Here is a 16790-nt window from a genome sequence, read left to right on the forward strand (position 1 = left end):
TTCCAAGGCTGAGAAAAATGTCTAAATCAAGGCATCAGGTAAAGCTCTCTCCCTGAAGACATGGCTGCCAGTGATCCTGGGCTCCTGTCACATGGCAGAGCACAATGTGACATCTGCCAGTCTCTGCCTTCTCTTCCAGGCAGGTTGCTTTCAACCTCTGCTTGCTCCTTCTGTGGCCATTGATTTCAGCTTTTCCTTTTGTAGCTTCCTCTTTCAGCTTCTGTGTGCTCCTCTCTGCACTCCTGGTCTTTTCTTTCTGCTCTTTCTCTCCCCATACCTATCCCATTTATAAAGTACTCCACTAAGAGGATTAAGACCCACCGTGGGCCATACCTTACTGAAGTAATCTAGTCAAAGACCCTTAACTGAAGTAATTAAATCAAAAGTTCCTACCTGCAATAAGTTCAGGAATGGATTAGCTCTAAGGACATAGTTTTCTGGGGTCCACCCAGCTTCACACTGTCACAAAGAGAATAGGCAGTATTGGAAAAAATTCACAGAGGAGAAGCCCCAGAACATACTTCTTGAAGAATGGGGAGGCAAGGAAGTGATATATATGATGCTTGCTTTCAAAGGGAAAGATCTCAGAATTTGAATCTAAAGTTAAAATGTCTTTATGACATCATTATTTTTTTTAAAGGAGACTTCAACAATGCTTTACATGATATAGCTCATTTATCCTGATCTCTCCAGTCTCAGCATGAGTCATGGTGCCTGGCACACAGTAGGTTGTACAGCACAAGAGATGTGTTGAATTGCTGCTTCGAGAAAGCTTTTGTCTCTCCTCTAACAAACTGTTGAACACAGTTTTAGATTACACTGCATATAATCTTCAAACTAGTACCCAAGTTACTTCTGTATGCATTGCTTCTAAAATACTAAAAAAATTTGTTATTTTTAGGAATATGTAAGATATTTAAGACCATGTGAAATAGATCATGAAACTAGAAATTAAGCCATACAAAATATATTAGGAAACAGCAGACATAACACAAATTCTATTCATTACAGATAAATTGATAAGAAGTTGAAAGAAAGGTGAAAGCACTTCTAAAGGAAGGTATAATGAAAGTCCTCATGGAATAAAAGGTGATCTAGAATTAGAGAATTCCGTGAAGATGGATCAGCATAAACAAAGACAGAGGAATCATGGAAAATAACCTTATCTTTTAAATTGTGGTTGTTTTTTATAATAATAACAATAACAGCAGCCATTAATGACTGAGCACTGACTTCCTGTAAGACTGTTTGCCACATTAAATTTGGGAAGCACTACTGATAAGTAAACTGAGAAGAAGAGTTATTGCACTCCTAGTGAGAGGTACCTCACTGAGAGGCAGACGCAGATTTACATGCATGCAACCTGGCTCCGGAGCACAAGCTTTTGCCGCTACCACCTCCTTGTAAGGAGACCACGGAATCACTGGATCACTGGCTGTATTCTCCTTTCTATTTCTTCTTGGATTTGGGGAAACTGACAAAGGCACTGAGCTCAGGACAATAGTGGGCATCTACCTATCTATGGAATGAGCTGCTGGATTAAGTTGATAGATATACCTCAGAATAGTGACCTTCCATTTATATCGCACAAAGAAAGGAAATTAGTGTGTTGGGGAAAAAAATGTATGCTTTCTGGCATTCTTCTCTTACCTTCCCCAGATGCACTTTAGTTGCCAGCCTTCAAGGCTGGAAAAAAGGAAGTTTCTAGAAAAACAACCTATCTTTGATTTCACTATAGCTCCTCTCTTCTAGGACGTTTTCCATAAACTACTTTCATATTTAATCTGCCTCCTCTGCTGCAAGCCAATTAATCATTGTTTTTCACACTAATTCCAAGGTTCATATATCCAGGTAGCCAACAAGAGTTTTGTGTTTTCTGTAAATAATATGGAAAGAGAACCATACTGGAGTCAAAAGATCTGGGTACAAGGCCCAACTATGACATATACTATTTATGTGCTTTGGGACTGTTAGTTGAAGTGGTATTATATTACTTGGAAAGTTTGTTACCTCCTTCTGACCACGGCATCTTGCCTTTTATAATAGTCTCTGTTACATTTCCTGCTCTTCCATCTCAATATTGAATTCTGAGACCAGAAATGATGCTGGATTTACTCAAATTTTGTGCTGATTATACGGCATGGTGGACTCTTGCCAAAGCCTTTAAATTTCTTCTCTATAGTGCTCTTCCCACTGAATCAGAGTCTCCTAAAGCAGGAGACCTGCCGAAGGTACTTCTCCTAAGTGTGGTTTTAACATTCTGTCATTATTCGCTTGCCACTAACAGCCTGTAATACTTTTTCCTAGACGTAGGTACAAATTAGGATCAAAATCTTAGCTAGGATCAGTTTGGATCTAAGTCACTGAACTTTAGAGGGTGCAACATGTAAAGCAGTGCTTTTTAAAAAGTATGATCATTTTATGTGTGGCTATACATAGGGAAGTTAATTAAACCCTCTGAGCCTCACTGCTTTTTGGGTAATTTTAAAAAATCAAACTGAGAAGGCATTTGTGAGAAGGCACTGTCCCTCCTATAGAACAGTTAAAAAAGCTTTATAAACATGAGTTCCAAGTATCTGAAAGCAATGATGAGTCCTGTTAGTAAAAAGGCAAGAAGCAGAGAGGAAAAGTGGAGTGAAAAATCTGAGTTAATATCTTAATTCCTTCACCCGTGGAGAAGTGTCTCCTGAGGTCAGCATGTGATTTTTCATTTATTTGTTTCTCTGAACGACATACAGTTTGCAGGCTAGGGAATGAGGCCAGGGTCCCATGCCCACAGCATCTCTCCTCCCCGGGCTTAGAGAGAATGACATCCCTCAACAGACCCAAAGCCTGAGCCCTATCTGCAGTTTACAAAGGCAAAGGAAGGACACATAGGAACCGAGGTGAAATGGCATTCCCTGTACCCCAGTAAGTTATTTTTTCTCTTTCTCCTTTTCATTTTTATTATTTTTAAAATTCTGGTCTCTCAATAGCAAAGGAATTTCCCAGAGTTACACAACTAATGTGATGACTGGCAACCTCATTTTCCTCCCAAGGCGACTCCTATTTCCGTAAGGTCAGGACTGCCAAGGAGGAGCACATATCAGGGGACAGGTTGATGGAGGAGAAGGCAAAAGGTCCAATTGTCCGGGGGCTGGGGACCGTGAACCTTAACCAAAGGGGACAGAATGGAATCAGTGTACGTCCTGCTGTGTGAATGCTTGCTGATTCCCCACCCCCCTTTTCTTCCCTTAACGGATAGCTTTGCAAGAAATTGTGTTCTTTCTCAGCAGCTCTGTATTAATATATTTTTAATATATTCATAGCAATATTAATATATAGATTTTTTTGAATAATTCTCTCTTTCAAGTAGGACAGAAAATTCACACTTCTGTATATTAAAAAGGAAAGATTGCTTTCATGTGCCATCAGTGAGAGAATCTTGGAATGGCAAGAAAACAATTAAAATCTGATCAGTTTTGTAGGAGAGAGAAAATCAAGTAATTGAATTCCTTATCGATATCTTGAACATTTTTGCAATTTAAAGACCTGTCATTTAGTTTATCCTTCCAAAAAATGGAAGCAGTTGGTAAAACAGAAACACTATCCCAGTATTTGCACTGAGCAACCTAATAGTAGAGGGGTTATATGATTTACTGAAATTATGTTGCATGTTACTTGGCTGGTTGGGACTCTGGTCTACTCTAATCCAAAACTCCTTTCCATGGATCAGGATTTCCCAAAATGTGTTCTGCAGAGCATTCATCATTGGAAAAGCACTGCAGAAAATAGTCCCAGAATCATGTAGTTTGGGAAACAGTATATATATCCATCTCTTCAAGTTTTATAAGGTACATGCATGTTAGAAGCATTGAGAAATCCTGCAGGTAAGACATTTTCTCCTGCTTATTAAATTTTGGATTTTGCATACTTATTTCACTGCACTCTCAAGAAGAAAACTGGGAAATCTTGCACAGTGCCATATAACTTAAAAAAAAATCAGGTTATTCACAACAAAGGGAGAATCTTCCATTGCAACACTAATAGGGAAAGAGGTTTCTTTTTCAATACTCAGAAATTTGAGCAGTCTTATAAGGTCAGCCTTAGGTAAGACTGTAAATTCTGTAAGATTGGCCATTACAGTTAAAGCACAGGCTCAAAATTTGGGTAGGTATTGGTCATTTCTGCCACTGGTTCACTATGTGTACTATGCCAAGTTATCTACTTTCTCTCAACTTTACTCCCCTTACCTGTAAATTGAAAGTAATATTTTCGCACCTCTTAGAGAATTGTTGTGAAGATTAAATGAGCCATGAATGTAAAATTCTTGGCTTAGAACCAGGCACCTGGTCAGTATTCAATAAATATAAATAGTCTTATTACTCTTATTCTAGTTATCTTCACTTTTAGCCAGCCTCTTGCCACCCCATTCTTTCTTTTCCTCCCATTTTTCTATCCTGTGATAAAACCCTAAAGGACTTAGTTTCCAGCTAGCTTGCCTAGCTGGTATAGTGCAGAGATGGCAAATACGCATGGCTCCAGAGGCCAGGCAGTTATATGAAAGAATGAAATGGGTGGGTATTAGAAAAGAGAAGGTCCTTCAGACTATGGTGAGTTGTGCTAAGTTAGAAGGCCAGTAATTCTTGATGTTTGATATGGTTGTTAATGAGTTTTTGTTCTGTTTTTGCTTTATGGAAAGGTGGAGCCAGTGATGCCAGATCGTCGGATTTTTATAGAGAAGCCAGACTGTTCAGTTTTGTTTGGAATGCCCCAATTTTTAAACAGGCTGCCTGGTGAATCTAACTCTTGGACTTCCAGTTAATGACCTCTGGTCTAGAGATTTCCAACTTCCTACTTTTATATAGGAATAAAAATCTTAAGGACTTGAGAGTCAAACTAGTTTAAGTTTCCACTTGATGCAGAAATACCCCCAAAAATATTCCAGGAAAGGTGTCTTCTCGCTGCTCCTTTAGTATTCCCAGTAATGGAGAAGTTGGTATCTCATGGGAAATCACCTTCACTTTTACACTTTGCCTGCATAATTTAATTTAGTCTTCGTATGACCCTTATGAGGTACATACTATTTTTTATTATAATTATCATAAACCTGAGGCTTTAGAGGATATTTCTCTTCCTCTAAAGTCACAAAGCTATTAAATGCGCACAGGTTTTGAGATGTGAACCCAGGCTCCAAAACCTGTGCAGTTAACCACTGGCTAAACAATTCTGCTTGTTAAAATGCTCTGGATTGATATTAAACTGAAATTTACTGCCCTAAAATGTCCTCCCTTTGGTCCCAGTTCTCTGCTGAGGTACAAATAATAAGCCTAATCTTTCTTCCATATGATGGCACTTCTAGTTTTAGAAGACGGCTCTTCTTTGCCCACTAAATTCTCTCTCCCCTAGGCTAAACATACTCATTTCTTTCCACCAGCCCTCATAAGTCATGGCTCCCAGCCACTTCATCATTCTTGTCCTGCTCGCCAGAAGAGGTTTTCAAGTTGTCAAAGGCCTTCTTAAAACTTTGATGCTCAAAAGAGATACAATCTCTCTATGTGATTAGTTGAGATGCAAATAGCACCTCCTTTATTTTGGACACTATGCTTTTATTAATCTAACCTGGTTATATTGAATTTGGGGCAATTATGTCAAAAGATAAGCAAATAATGAATATTGGCCTAAGTTCAATCCATGTCTTTTTTTTTTTAACTTGAATTGGTGAAAAGCCACTTTCCTCAACGCACTCATACTGTGAAAAAATGTAAATAGGTCAATTTTTTAACATAACTACAAAACTTACTATATATTCTTATTAAATACCATCTTATTAAATTTAGTTACTGTTTTAGCATATACTGATCTGTTATGGTTTGATTTTTTTAAAATTTGACAAACATAGCAAAGCAGGAAAAAAAAGAAAAATTTCCCAAAATCTTACTACTTTTATTTAAGCACATAAAGAAGTATTTTTTCTTTCTTATGTTTTAATACCACTTCCCAGTTCAGTCTATTTACACTTCTCCAAAACAAATGAAAATAATACTTTACACACACATTTGTTTTAATGGGATCTTGCTATGAATAATCTTGTTTGGTTTAGGGTTGTTTGTTTGTTTTAATTTGGAATGTATGGAGAAGCAAAAATAAAAAACCTTTCTGCTTGCTTTTCTTCTTATATTACATATAATTTCTACTCCATTCTTTCCAATCCAAATATTTCTGAGTTCTACTGTCCTGTACCCTCACTATCCCTCCCAGCTTTCAGTCCTTCCCAAGGTTAATAAAATATTCAGTATGCTTAAGAATTTACTGCTAGAAACTTCTCTCCTAGTATTCTTTAGCTCACTGGTCCCCAAACTATGGCCATGGGCTAAATCTGATATTGTCCCTTGTTTGAATTTTATGAATCCCAGCAAAGAGTATGCTCTTGAACTAATTCATTCCTGTGCATGTGGAGCCCTTTGATAGCATTAAATTCAGTTGAGACCTTTGATTAGATCACTTGACTAGATTGCTTTTGATTGGGCTACATCATTGAGGCATGATACAGGTTGGGTCTCTGCCCTGCTGGGTCTTACATAAACTGAGAACACAAACTCGGGGAGATACACAGAGAGAAAGGGAGCTCTGCCATTTTGATGCTGCCATGTGAGAGAAAGGACTCCAGGTATACCTACAGTTGCAGAAAGACAGAGAAGAGCCAAGAGGCCAAGAAGATGAGATTCATGGAGAGATGCCGCATTACCCCCAGCTGAGCTCCAGGAGAAAGTAGACAAAGAATGGCAGACCTGACATCTTGTCTTGCCACATGGCAGGACTCCAGGATCTGCTAGCAGCTGTCCTTTGGTGAGAAGGTATCTCTGGTAATGAATTGATTCAGATATTTTAACAGATTAACAATTTGGGAACTATAAACTTTTACACTAATAAAATTCTGATTATAAAAGCCAACCCATTTCTGTAATATTGTATTGGCAGCCTTTGGCAAATTAATATATATATACACACACATACATACACACACACACACACATTTTTGTATCTATGTATATAAAGGAAGTTTAAAAAAATACCTTTATTATAGAAGTTGTGAACTTATAAAGCAATCATGTATATGTGTGGAATTTCCATACAATACTCCTTCGTTAACACACCATACCATTGTGGAACATTTGTTAGAGATTGTGAGATAATTGGGTCAGACTATTACCACTAACTATAGTCCATAGCATACATTTGACATATTTTTCCTATACTCCCCTATTATTAACCCAGTACATCTTTGGCATTGATCCAAGAATATTACAGCTTTGCTATTAACTACAGTCCATAGGTTACATTAATTGTATTTTTCCCATGCTTCTCCATATACCCACCACCTTGCAATAGGGATGTGTATCTGTTCTAGTTCATAAAAGGACATTTTTGCATTCGTACTATTGACCACAATTCTCATCCACCTCTGGATTTGCTGTGTTTTTCAGTCCTTAGATTATTTTCTAGCTTTCTTTCAACTGACATATGTATCTCTAGACTACACTTTTCAACCACAATCACATTTATAGACAAGCTGCATTAGTTCTACTCTATATAATGTGTTACCATCAATACTACCCATTTCCACAATTTAAGAGTCAAGTTAATTAAAATTTCTATATACATTAAGCATCAGGACTACTTCTCAGTCCTCCTTTTATCTCCTAATAACCCATACTCTAGATTTCAACTCAGTGTGTTTATTCTTCATATTTAGTTCATATTAGTGAGACCATGCCATATTTGTCCTATGGTGTCTGGCTTATTTCACTAACATAATGTCTTAAAGATTCATTCATATTATCATATGTGTCCCAATTTCATTTCTTCCTACTATGACATAGTATTCTATCATATGTATATACCACATTTTGTTTATCCATTCATTGGTTGAGGGACACTTGGGTTGTTTTTGGCAATTGTGAATAAGATCACTCTGAACATCTGTGTGCAATTTTTTATTCGTATCAGAGTTTTCAGTTATTCTGGATATATTCCTAGTATAGGAAGTGCTAGGTCATATGGCAGTTCTATAATTAGCTTCCTGCACCATTTTACAATCCCACCAAAATGAAGGAGTGTTTCTATTTCTCCACATCCTCTCTAGCATTTACTGTTTCCTGTTTTTTAAATGATGGCCATTCTATGCAGTGTGAGATGATATCTCATTGTTTAGATTTGCATTTCACTAATAGCCAGTGATTCTGAACATTAATTCATGTGCGTTTTTGGCTATTTGTATTTCCTATTTGGAGATATTCCCAGTTAAACCTTTTGCCCATTTCTTAATAGTATTGTTTGCTCTTTTATTGTTGAGTTATGTGATCTCTTTATGTAGAGTGGAAATCAAACCCTCAGGGATATGCGGTTTACAAATATTTCTCCCATTGAGTGGGCTGCCTTTTCACCTTCTTGATGAAGTCTTTGAATCCCTGAAGTGTTTAAGTTTGAGGAGGCCCTATGTATTCATATTTTCTTTCATTGCTTGTTCTTTCAGCATAAGGTTTAAGAATCCACCACCTACCACCAGGTCTTAAAGATGTTTTGCTACAGTTTCCTCTAGGAACTTTATGATTCCAGCTTTTATATTTAGGTCTTTGACCCATTTCGAGTTAATTTTGGAAAAGGTGTGAGATAGGGTCCTCTTTCCTCCTTTTGGCTTTGGATATCCTGTTCTCCCAGTACCATTTACTGAATAGATTATTCTGTCTCCACTAGTTGGGTTAGATAACCTTGTCAAAAATCACTTGACCATAGACGTGAGGGTCTGTTTCTGAGCCATCATTTTGGTTCCATTTTTCAGTGTGTCTATCTCTGTGCCAGTATCATGATGTTTTTACCACTGTAGCTACGTAATATGAGTTTTTACCATTGAAGCTAGGTAATATGAAGTCCAGAAACGAGAGTCCTCAACCTTCGCCTTTCCTTTTTAAGATGCTTCTGGCTATTTGGCACCACATGCCCTTCTAAATAAATTTGATAATTGTGTTTTCCATTTGTTTTAAAAATGTTGATGGATAGCATTTATGTAATCTAAAGTTTCTTTAAAATTAAAATTAAAAAAAAATACTGATGGTATTTTTATTGGGATTGAATTGAATCTGTGTTATCAGTTTGGGTAGAATTGGTATCTTAATGGTTTTTAGTCTTCCAATTCATGAGCATGGAATGTTCTTCAAATTATTTTGGTCTTTTTAAAATTTCTTTTAGCAATGCATTGTAGTTTCCTGAATACAAATGCTTTACATCCTTGTTTAAATTTGTTCCTAAATATTTGATTCTTTTATTCACTATTGTAAATGGATTTTTTTCCTTACTTCCTCTTCAGATTGGTATTACTAGTGTATAGAAATACCACTGATTTTTGCTTATTGATCTTGTATCCTGCCACTCTGCTGAAATTGTTTATTAGCTTTAGCAGCTTTGCTGTGGATTTTTCAGGACTTTCTACATATAGAACCATATAAGCTATGAATTGCAAAAGTTTTACTTCCTCCTTTCCAATTTGGATGAATTTATTTCTTTTTCTTGCCTACAGTTGCCCAGAGAGGCCAAGGAAACACAGTTCCTCTGCAATCCTAGTGGGTTGTAGAGATGGAGACCCAGATGTCTGACTATCCAGTCTGTGCCTGTCAAAAACCTTTGCAGTTATCTGGAGATGTGCTGCAGTTCCCCCCTACTTCCCTGCAGAAGGTGGGGCTGGAGCCTAGGGTAGGATTGCAATCCAATCTAGGTGTAATGAAGCTTATCCTTGTCATCATGGTGATTTTCAACCGGTTCCATTTCCCTTTGTGCCAGGGTGGAGTTAAAATGTTATCTACTGGCCTCTTTCCAACTTGGACAGGTTTAAACTGTAGCGGTTTTACTAATTTACTAATCAGTAGCTGAAATAGGTACTCAATCATCTCTTCCTCCCCCATTTTTGGGAAATGAAGCTTCCAACCTCAGCCACGGAGTAGTTCCTGAGGTAGCGTGCTTGCCAGTGGAGTATGGGCACTGGCCTCTGGGGCGTAGAGTCCTCTACGTATGTATCTTCTCTGCAGAAGGGCATCTCCTGCATTCATTCTTTCAAGGACATTGCTGATGCTCTTCTGGTTTTCTGAGCCCCCCAAACAGGTGCTTTAGATAACTGTGCTTAGATTATTAACTGCCCTTTAGGAGGAGCTAACTCTTGGAGTGCCTTACTCAGCCACCCACCATCTTGTTCACCAAAATGAAGTTTCATTAGAAGACAGATATGTCTATTTGTTTATATGTAGTCTATGCCCACATTTTTGCTATAACAGTAAAGTTTAGTAGTTGCAACAGAGATTCCCATGATACGCAAAGCTAAACACACTATCTATCTGGTCTTTTACAGAAAAACTTTCTCAACCTCTGCTTCAGCAATTTTTTGGTAGTCTGTTATGGTTACGCTAATGTGTCAACTTAGTCATGTAATGGTGTCCTGGGCTAATTGTAATGAAAGGGCATTTTATGGACTTTAATCATCAGTGAGCTGATTGCACAGATAGCTGATTATATCTGCAATCACCAGAGATTGCTGTCATTTGAAGGCCTTAAAATCAGAAGTGATTTCAGCATTCAGAGAGAGAATTCCCATCTCTGCTTCAGACACACAACTTCTCATGGAAAACTCACTGAGGACCTTCATTGAAGTCCATGGCTTGCAGCCTGCCCTACGGAATTTAGACTTATGTATCCCGCTGGTTGTGTGAGACAATTTTATAAAATCTCATACTATTTACAGATATCTCCTGTTGGTTCTGTTTCTCTAAAGAACCTTGACTAATAGAGTAGTCCCTACTTTCTATAACTCACCTTACTGAGTAACAAACTAGCATAATTTCCTGTCCCTCTGTTAAACAATACTAAAAGCAAAAGCAAAAATAATTTAGTTATTTGCTTCCAGAAATACTTGCTCCTGGAGGGTAAAACTTACTTTTCAAGGCTACCAGCAACACCTACATCAAGACTTTAACCTCACTGTGCTCATCAAGCCAACGCCACTGGTTTAAACTCTGCTGGATCTTAGCAAATCCCCCCTCTCTCAAGAACAACCTTAAAACCACCCAGCACAGGCCCTAAAACCTCCTGAGACTGTACCAGGAATATGTCAATTTTGTGTTCTCCCTCACAGCAATAAGTCTAGTAAACCTAGTTTTGCCTGGTCTACAAGTATTTCTGGTGACCTTTGTAGGAACCAAGTTGACAACACAAATTCTCCAAATTATAGTATCATTCACCCCACATTCTACTAACCTGATTATATTCTGTATTTATATATTGTATTAACTGCACTTCGATGAGATATAATTTCCTAGAGTTTACAGAGGGAGAAATGGGACCCAGAGGCTGGAGCTATGCTTGGGTGTCACTGGGTGACATCCAGTATCCCAGATCAAAAGGCCCATGTAGTAGGGAGGACCCTTGATCAGGGATCTGCTTTCAAGTCCCACGTCTCACTCAAGGTCATGAACTGATTTAGGTCAATTATTTGTTACCTCTAAGCCTCAGTCTCCTCAGCTATGAAAGCAAAGGGCTGAGCTATATTATTTAAATAGCTTCCTCTAATTTTGAAATTCATTGAAAATACGATTTTTCAGCTGTCAGAAAACCAATTTCTTAACACTGGTCTCTTTCAACAAAACTCCACTTTCTCAAGCAAAAGGCATAGAAGAGAAACTGTATTGATGACTGAGTTACGTTCTACAGCTTGGTGGTGCTGATGAAAAAATTGTAGAAATGATTCTGATGATTTCCATAACAAACATATTTGCATTTATTTCATGCTGTTAACAACTTAACATGTAATCACGCCTCCTCTAAGAAAAGAAGTAATGCTTTTTCTATGATCACATTAAACACGCTGTGTTATATCTTTCTCCTAATCTATCATCTATTATGCCGGCCTATTTTGAGAGCTGGCATAACAATTATCATAAGTGATAGCATTATATTCTGAAAACAATGAATGTGATGGTGCAATTTATCTTGCTACTTTGCCTGACTTAATGGCAGTTGGGGTTTCCTACTTTAAACCAGATTTTTTCAGGTCATAAATATTTCACTTTTTAATTTATTATTGATTTAGTTTGATAGTAAATAACTCAATATATGCTGAGGTTGGAAATCTGTTATAAAAATTATTAAGCATCTTCTCTTCTGTCTGCCCATGAATTTTTATCACACTGAAATAGAACATTGGGGCTACCTGAAAAAAATGGATTTGGAATTTTTATTGTATCTTGATACAGTTAATTATCTGGTCAATGAAAAACAAAAGGGTGATTAGTACTGAGCACAATTGTCTTGGCAGTAAACATGCCATCTAAAAATGGATCTCTGCTCAGAAATTATGTGGTATCAAAGGAATGCTGGTGTAAGTAGGGGAATAAAGCCCATTAGGAGTCATGTACTGCATTGATAGATTCCTGTCATGCTAAAGCAAACCAAATGAGACCCTAATACACAAAGAAGTTGGTCAGTATTTTGAAAAAAGTATTTTTCCATTGGTCATTCTATTGTCTTGCATTTAGAGAAATTATCAACAACCAATAGTATCTTTTTCCTAGTGCTAAAGTTAGAAAGGGCATTTCAGGTAATAAAAAGGCCATAAGAAAAAGTGCAATTAGCAATTGACATGAAGATTTCCACAGTGTTTAATAATGAACAGAATATTAATTCTCCATTGTACAAGTTGGTATTGCATTGATATAGCCTGTGCATAAATTCAAAGTTGTTTCCAAGTGTACCTAGTCCCTAAAAATCCAAATAAGTAATATAGACCCTACAGTCTTTGAATGTTCAGAAAGGATGTAAGACTGAATGTGTATTCAAGGTTGCATCCAGATGGAATGTGGAAGATATGCTAAATCGAAGCTGGCTTGGAATGTGGAGAATATGTGTTAAATCAAACTTACCTGGAGGAAATAACCTATCTGATAGATAAAACACTGAAGTAACTAACCAAAAGGCTGTTTGCATACAACCACCATTTGTCTCCCTAATCCTATTTCCTCTGTATAAAAGGGTCTGAAAAAGGCTATTTGGGGCTCGATTTTTTATTAGGACAAGAGTCCGGGAACCACTGGTCGAAATAAACCAACTTCCTTCTCGGAGTTCTCGTGTCTTGGCCTTCAATGCCGCACACACCCGATTTCTCTACAATAGCATAGATTTACTTAAAGGAATTATGTAGCTCCAGGCTGAGAGAGTTGGACAAGAATAACTTCTTATATTTCCTCCTGTTACACAATATGATGTGGTAGTTCTTTTAGTCTCTTTAACTTGAAATTATAACTAGTAAGTACCAGCTAGAATCCTTCAAGAGTCTCTTTCAAAGAATTACTGGAGAGCTATGCACACACACACTCTGCCTTCATTTTCAAGGAAATGCCCCTTGCTGCAAAGAGAAGTTGGAAAATACCTTTGTAAATAAAATTTAAAGAATAGAGATGCAATGGCTTTTTTTTTGGTGACTCCTGTTGTCTCCCATGCCTACTGGACATACCAAAGTTTTACTTGACAATAACCTCCCAGAATTCTCTGCTGCCTGCGCTTCACATTTACCAGCAATTAAAGCAGCACTTATATCCATTCACAGACGGACTAGGACTAACGGGTTTATGCCCTGGGGTTCCTGGGGTTAAATAGAGCCTACGGCTTTCCATTTTTAGAAAAGTGATTATGCAGAACCAAAGAAAGAAACTATTAGTGTGGTCCCAGTTAAATACTCTAGCATTGCATGCCACCTCACAGTCACAGCAAGAATCTCTGAATTCTTCTCTTGTCTGCCTTCTGGGGTCAGATACAGAGCAACCACAGATGGTGAGAAGAGAACTTGAAGCCTTTTGGAGTACAAGAACCATATTTTCTGTTAAAAGGCATGTGGTATACTTACTGAATATGTTTATGTGTGGTTAGAGGAATACAGTTAGTTCCACAATTCTTTACCTGAAATCCTTGCAGTCAAATGTGTTTTAGAGTTTAGAAAGTATTAGACCAGGGGCCTATGAAAGAAATTCCAAAAGCTCAAAAGCTATTAAACAGAAAGCTAGTAAATAATTTTGGTTTTGTGAGCCATCTGATCTCTCGTATAACTACTCAACTTTGCTTTTGTAGCAGGAAAGCAGACATAAGACAGTACATAAATGAATAGGTGGGTTTGGGGTCCAATAAAACTTTATTTACAAAAACAAATGGAGGGCCAAATTTGGTCAGAAGGCTATAGTTTGCAAATCCCTATTTTTGACTTTAGAAAAGTAATGTGGTACAAATTCAGCATAATTAGTCAAACTTTTAGTAAGCAGCAACCTATAATCCACCATGCTTAATTACAGGTATATGTTTCTGTTTCTGCAGCAAAGTATGTACATATTCATAGTAACTGAGTAAAAAGGAATAAACTGACTTACATTAGGTCAGGTTCTGTTGCCAAATGAATTTTGCTACCAATCTTACAAGGTTATTTCTACTTTCAGAGATTTTTTAAAAAATGTATTTTGATATTGTGGGAAAGGAATTGTGGAACTATACATATTCTTTTGTTGAAGTGTTAGAAATTGTTACTTTTGCATTAAGAAAATCTATGGTCTAAAGGGAAGGCAGTTTGTCACATAATAGAACAATAAAATTAGCAGACAGGGTATGAACCAAAATACCCTATTTTCTAGGCCAAAGTAATGTTTAAAAGATTTCATGGCCCATTAAAAAAAAAATTATTCCAAAACAAATTGCTGGTGATACATTTTTAAAACTTTTATTTGGAACTTTTGGGAGTTCTTTTATGCTTGGTATTGTGGCCTTTCTTTATTAGTCTATTTTGCATCAAGCAGTCTGCAGGATTCTAGAAACAATTCCTGTGGCTATTATGCACTTCAGTGGCCAGCTGTAAATTTTATTTCCCAAATATTTCTACTTCATTCTGCTGTGAGTAGCCAGAATTTTCTTCTGTGGGGTGTTGTTCTCCAGTCAGAGTATCCTCCCTCCTCAGGCACCTTAAACATTTACAAATGCAACTTTTACAAAGGACAACCCATGCATACATATTAGCAGTGTAGGCTATCTTTATAAAGCAATGCCAAATAAAGTATCTCCTGGGCTCTGCCCTCATTATAGTACATTGATAAGCAATCAGATTGTAAAGGGCAATATTTGCTACAAAATTATGCACTGGATTGAATCACACAATCTTACATTATTAGAGCTGAAGGAAATTTAAAGATGACCTCTAGGTCAAACTCTTCCATTTCCATAGGAGGAAACTGACCATCAAAGTGATGGTAAGTGAATCACCCAGCATTACTTAGCTCCTTAAGATTAAGAGACAATAGTAGAAGCAAAGTCTTTAGGTTCTCAGTTTAGTCTTTTTCTCCATAATACTAAATTGCTCAGCTGTCAAATACAAACCAAACATATACTTATTGAACAGCTATGAGCTCTGCGTTAGATCAGATTCACCAAGTACTATCAGCAAACCTTAAACATGGTGTTTACCTTCATTGTAAGGTATGGAAACCCTGGAGATATAATGGAGCCTTTCATAAGTACAAGCCTCAAGGTATATCCAACAGGTCAGCTTGCTCTGAGATCTTTAAGAAAAACTTGATGTAAATTCTGGGGGGTAAATTAATGTATTAGATTATTGTGGTTGCAAGAAACAAAAATACAACACAAACTAGCTTAGACAAATAGCTAAGAGCTGCTCATCTTTCAAGATTGAGTTCAAAAATGCTACCTCTATCAGTCCCCATCAATCTCATTGATCTCAAATTTTGCCTTCCAAGTGTTAGAAAGAAATCTTCTTCTGGAAGAAAATAAGGCTCACCTGATTGTGGAGAAGAAAAGAATTTATTCTCAATCTTGCAAGAAGGGGCGCACAACCAGAAAACATGGCTGGGGCCCTGAACAAAGAAAAATGACATAATTTATACCCCTAAGCCTAGCAAGCTCTTCCTCTCTTTCCCCATAGATTGGATACTTCAGAAGTTACAGCCTATCCGAGAAGATCTAACTTTCCCGCGCAAAAGTTTGTGATTAACCCTTCCCCCATTACATTGCAACCATTTTAGTTTTTACCTGCTCCCCTTTGTCAAATAAGGAATGGAATTTAGTGCTGAATTGGTATTGCCTTAGCTCTTTCTTGGGCATCTTTTTTATTGCTTATAGGCAATAAGCCTAGCAATCTTTGTTGAATAAACACTAAATGAATGAAAGGATATAAGGTATGACATAATTTAAATGTAAAGAGTTAAATTCTTAGAATTTGAAGAATAAAAAGATAATGTAAAATATGAAAGGAATTGTGAAAGGATATTATTGACCCCTTATAGCACCTTGACCTGAGTAGTAGTTAATTTTCCTTTGAATTCTTATTCCATAGTTACATTTTGAGGGCATTTAACTTGAGATTAAAAACAAAAACAGCCTTGAACTTGTATATGGTCAATATTTGGGGTTTAGATTAACTACCTCATGACAGAAATATTTTTTTTTATTTAAAAGCATATCAAAGTAATAATGATCAAAATTTTGCTATTTACTAGCTTGAGAGTTATAGTCTATTTATTTCCAAAAGGTATTAGAGGTATAAGAAAATGTTTTGCCTAAGTTAGAGGTTTCCAGAAGATCATATCATTTGATATATATTAATTTTTCAAAGGTAACCTAGGTGAGTTTATTCTGAGCTTATTTTATATCTTTTTGATCTTATAAGTTCTTATCAGCTTATTATAATTTTCTTTAGGAGTAAAAGCCAAAGTAACAATTTA

The 16790-nt window shown here is 36.9% G+C and overlaps 1 protein-coding gene across 4 annotated transcripts in view; it reads left to right on the forward strand.

Moving 5' to 3' along the window:
- The window catches only part of CNTN6 (contactin 6), a 365092-nt gene that overhangs the window by 49221 nt on the left and 299081 nt on the right, over positions 1–16790 (forward strand). The gene's annotated exons all lie outside the window — the stretch shown is intronic.

The sequence above is a fragment of the Dasypus novemcinctus genome, chromosome 26, assembly GCF_030445035.2.
Source record: "Dasypus novemcinctus isolate mDasNov1 chromosome 26, mDasNov1.1.hap2, whole genome shotgun sequence".
In the NCBI taxonomy this organism is placed as follows: domain Eukaryota; kingdom Metazoa; phylum Chordata; class Mammalia; order Cingulata; family Dasypodidae; genus Dasypus; species Dasypus novemcinctus.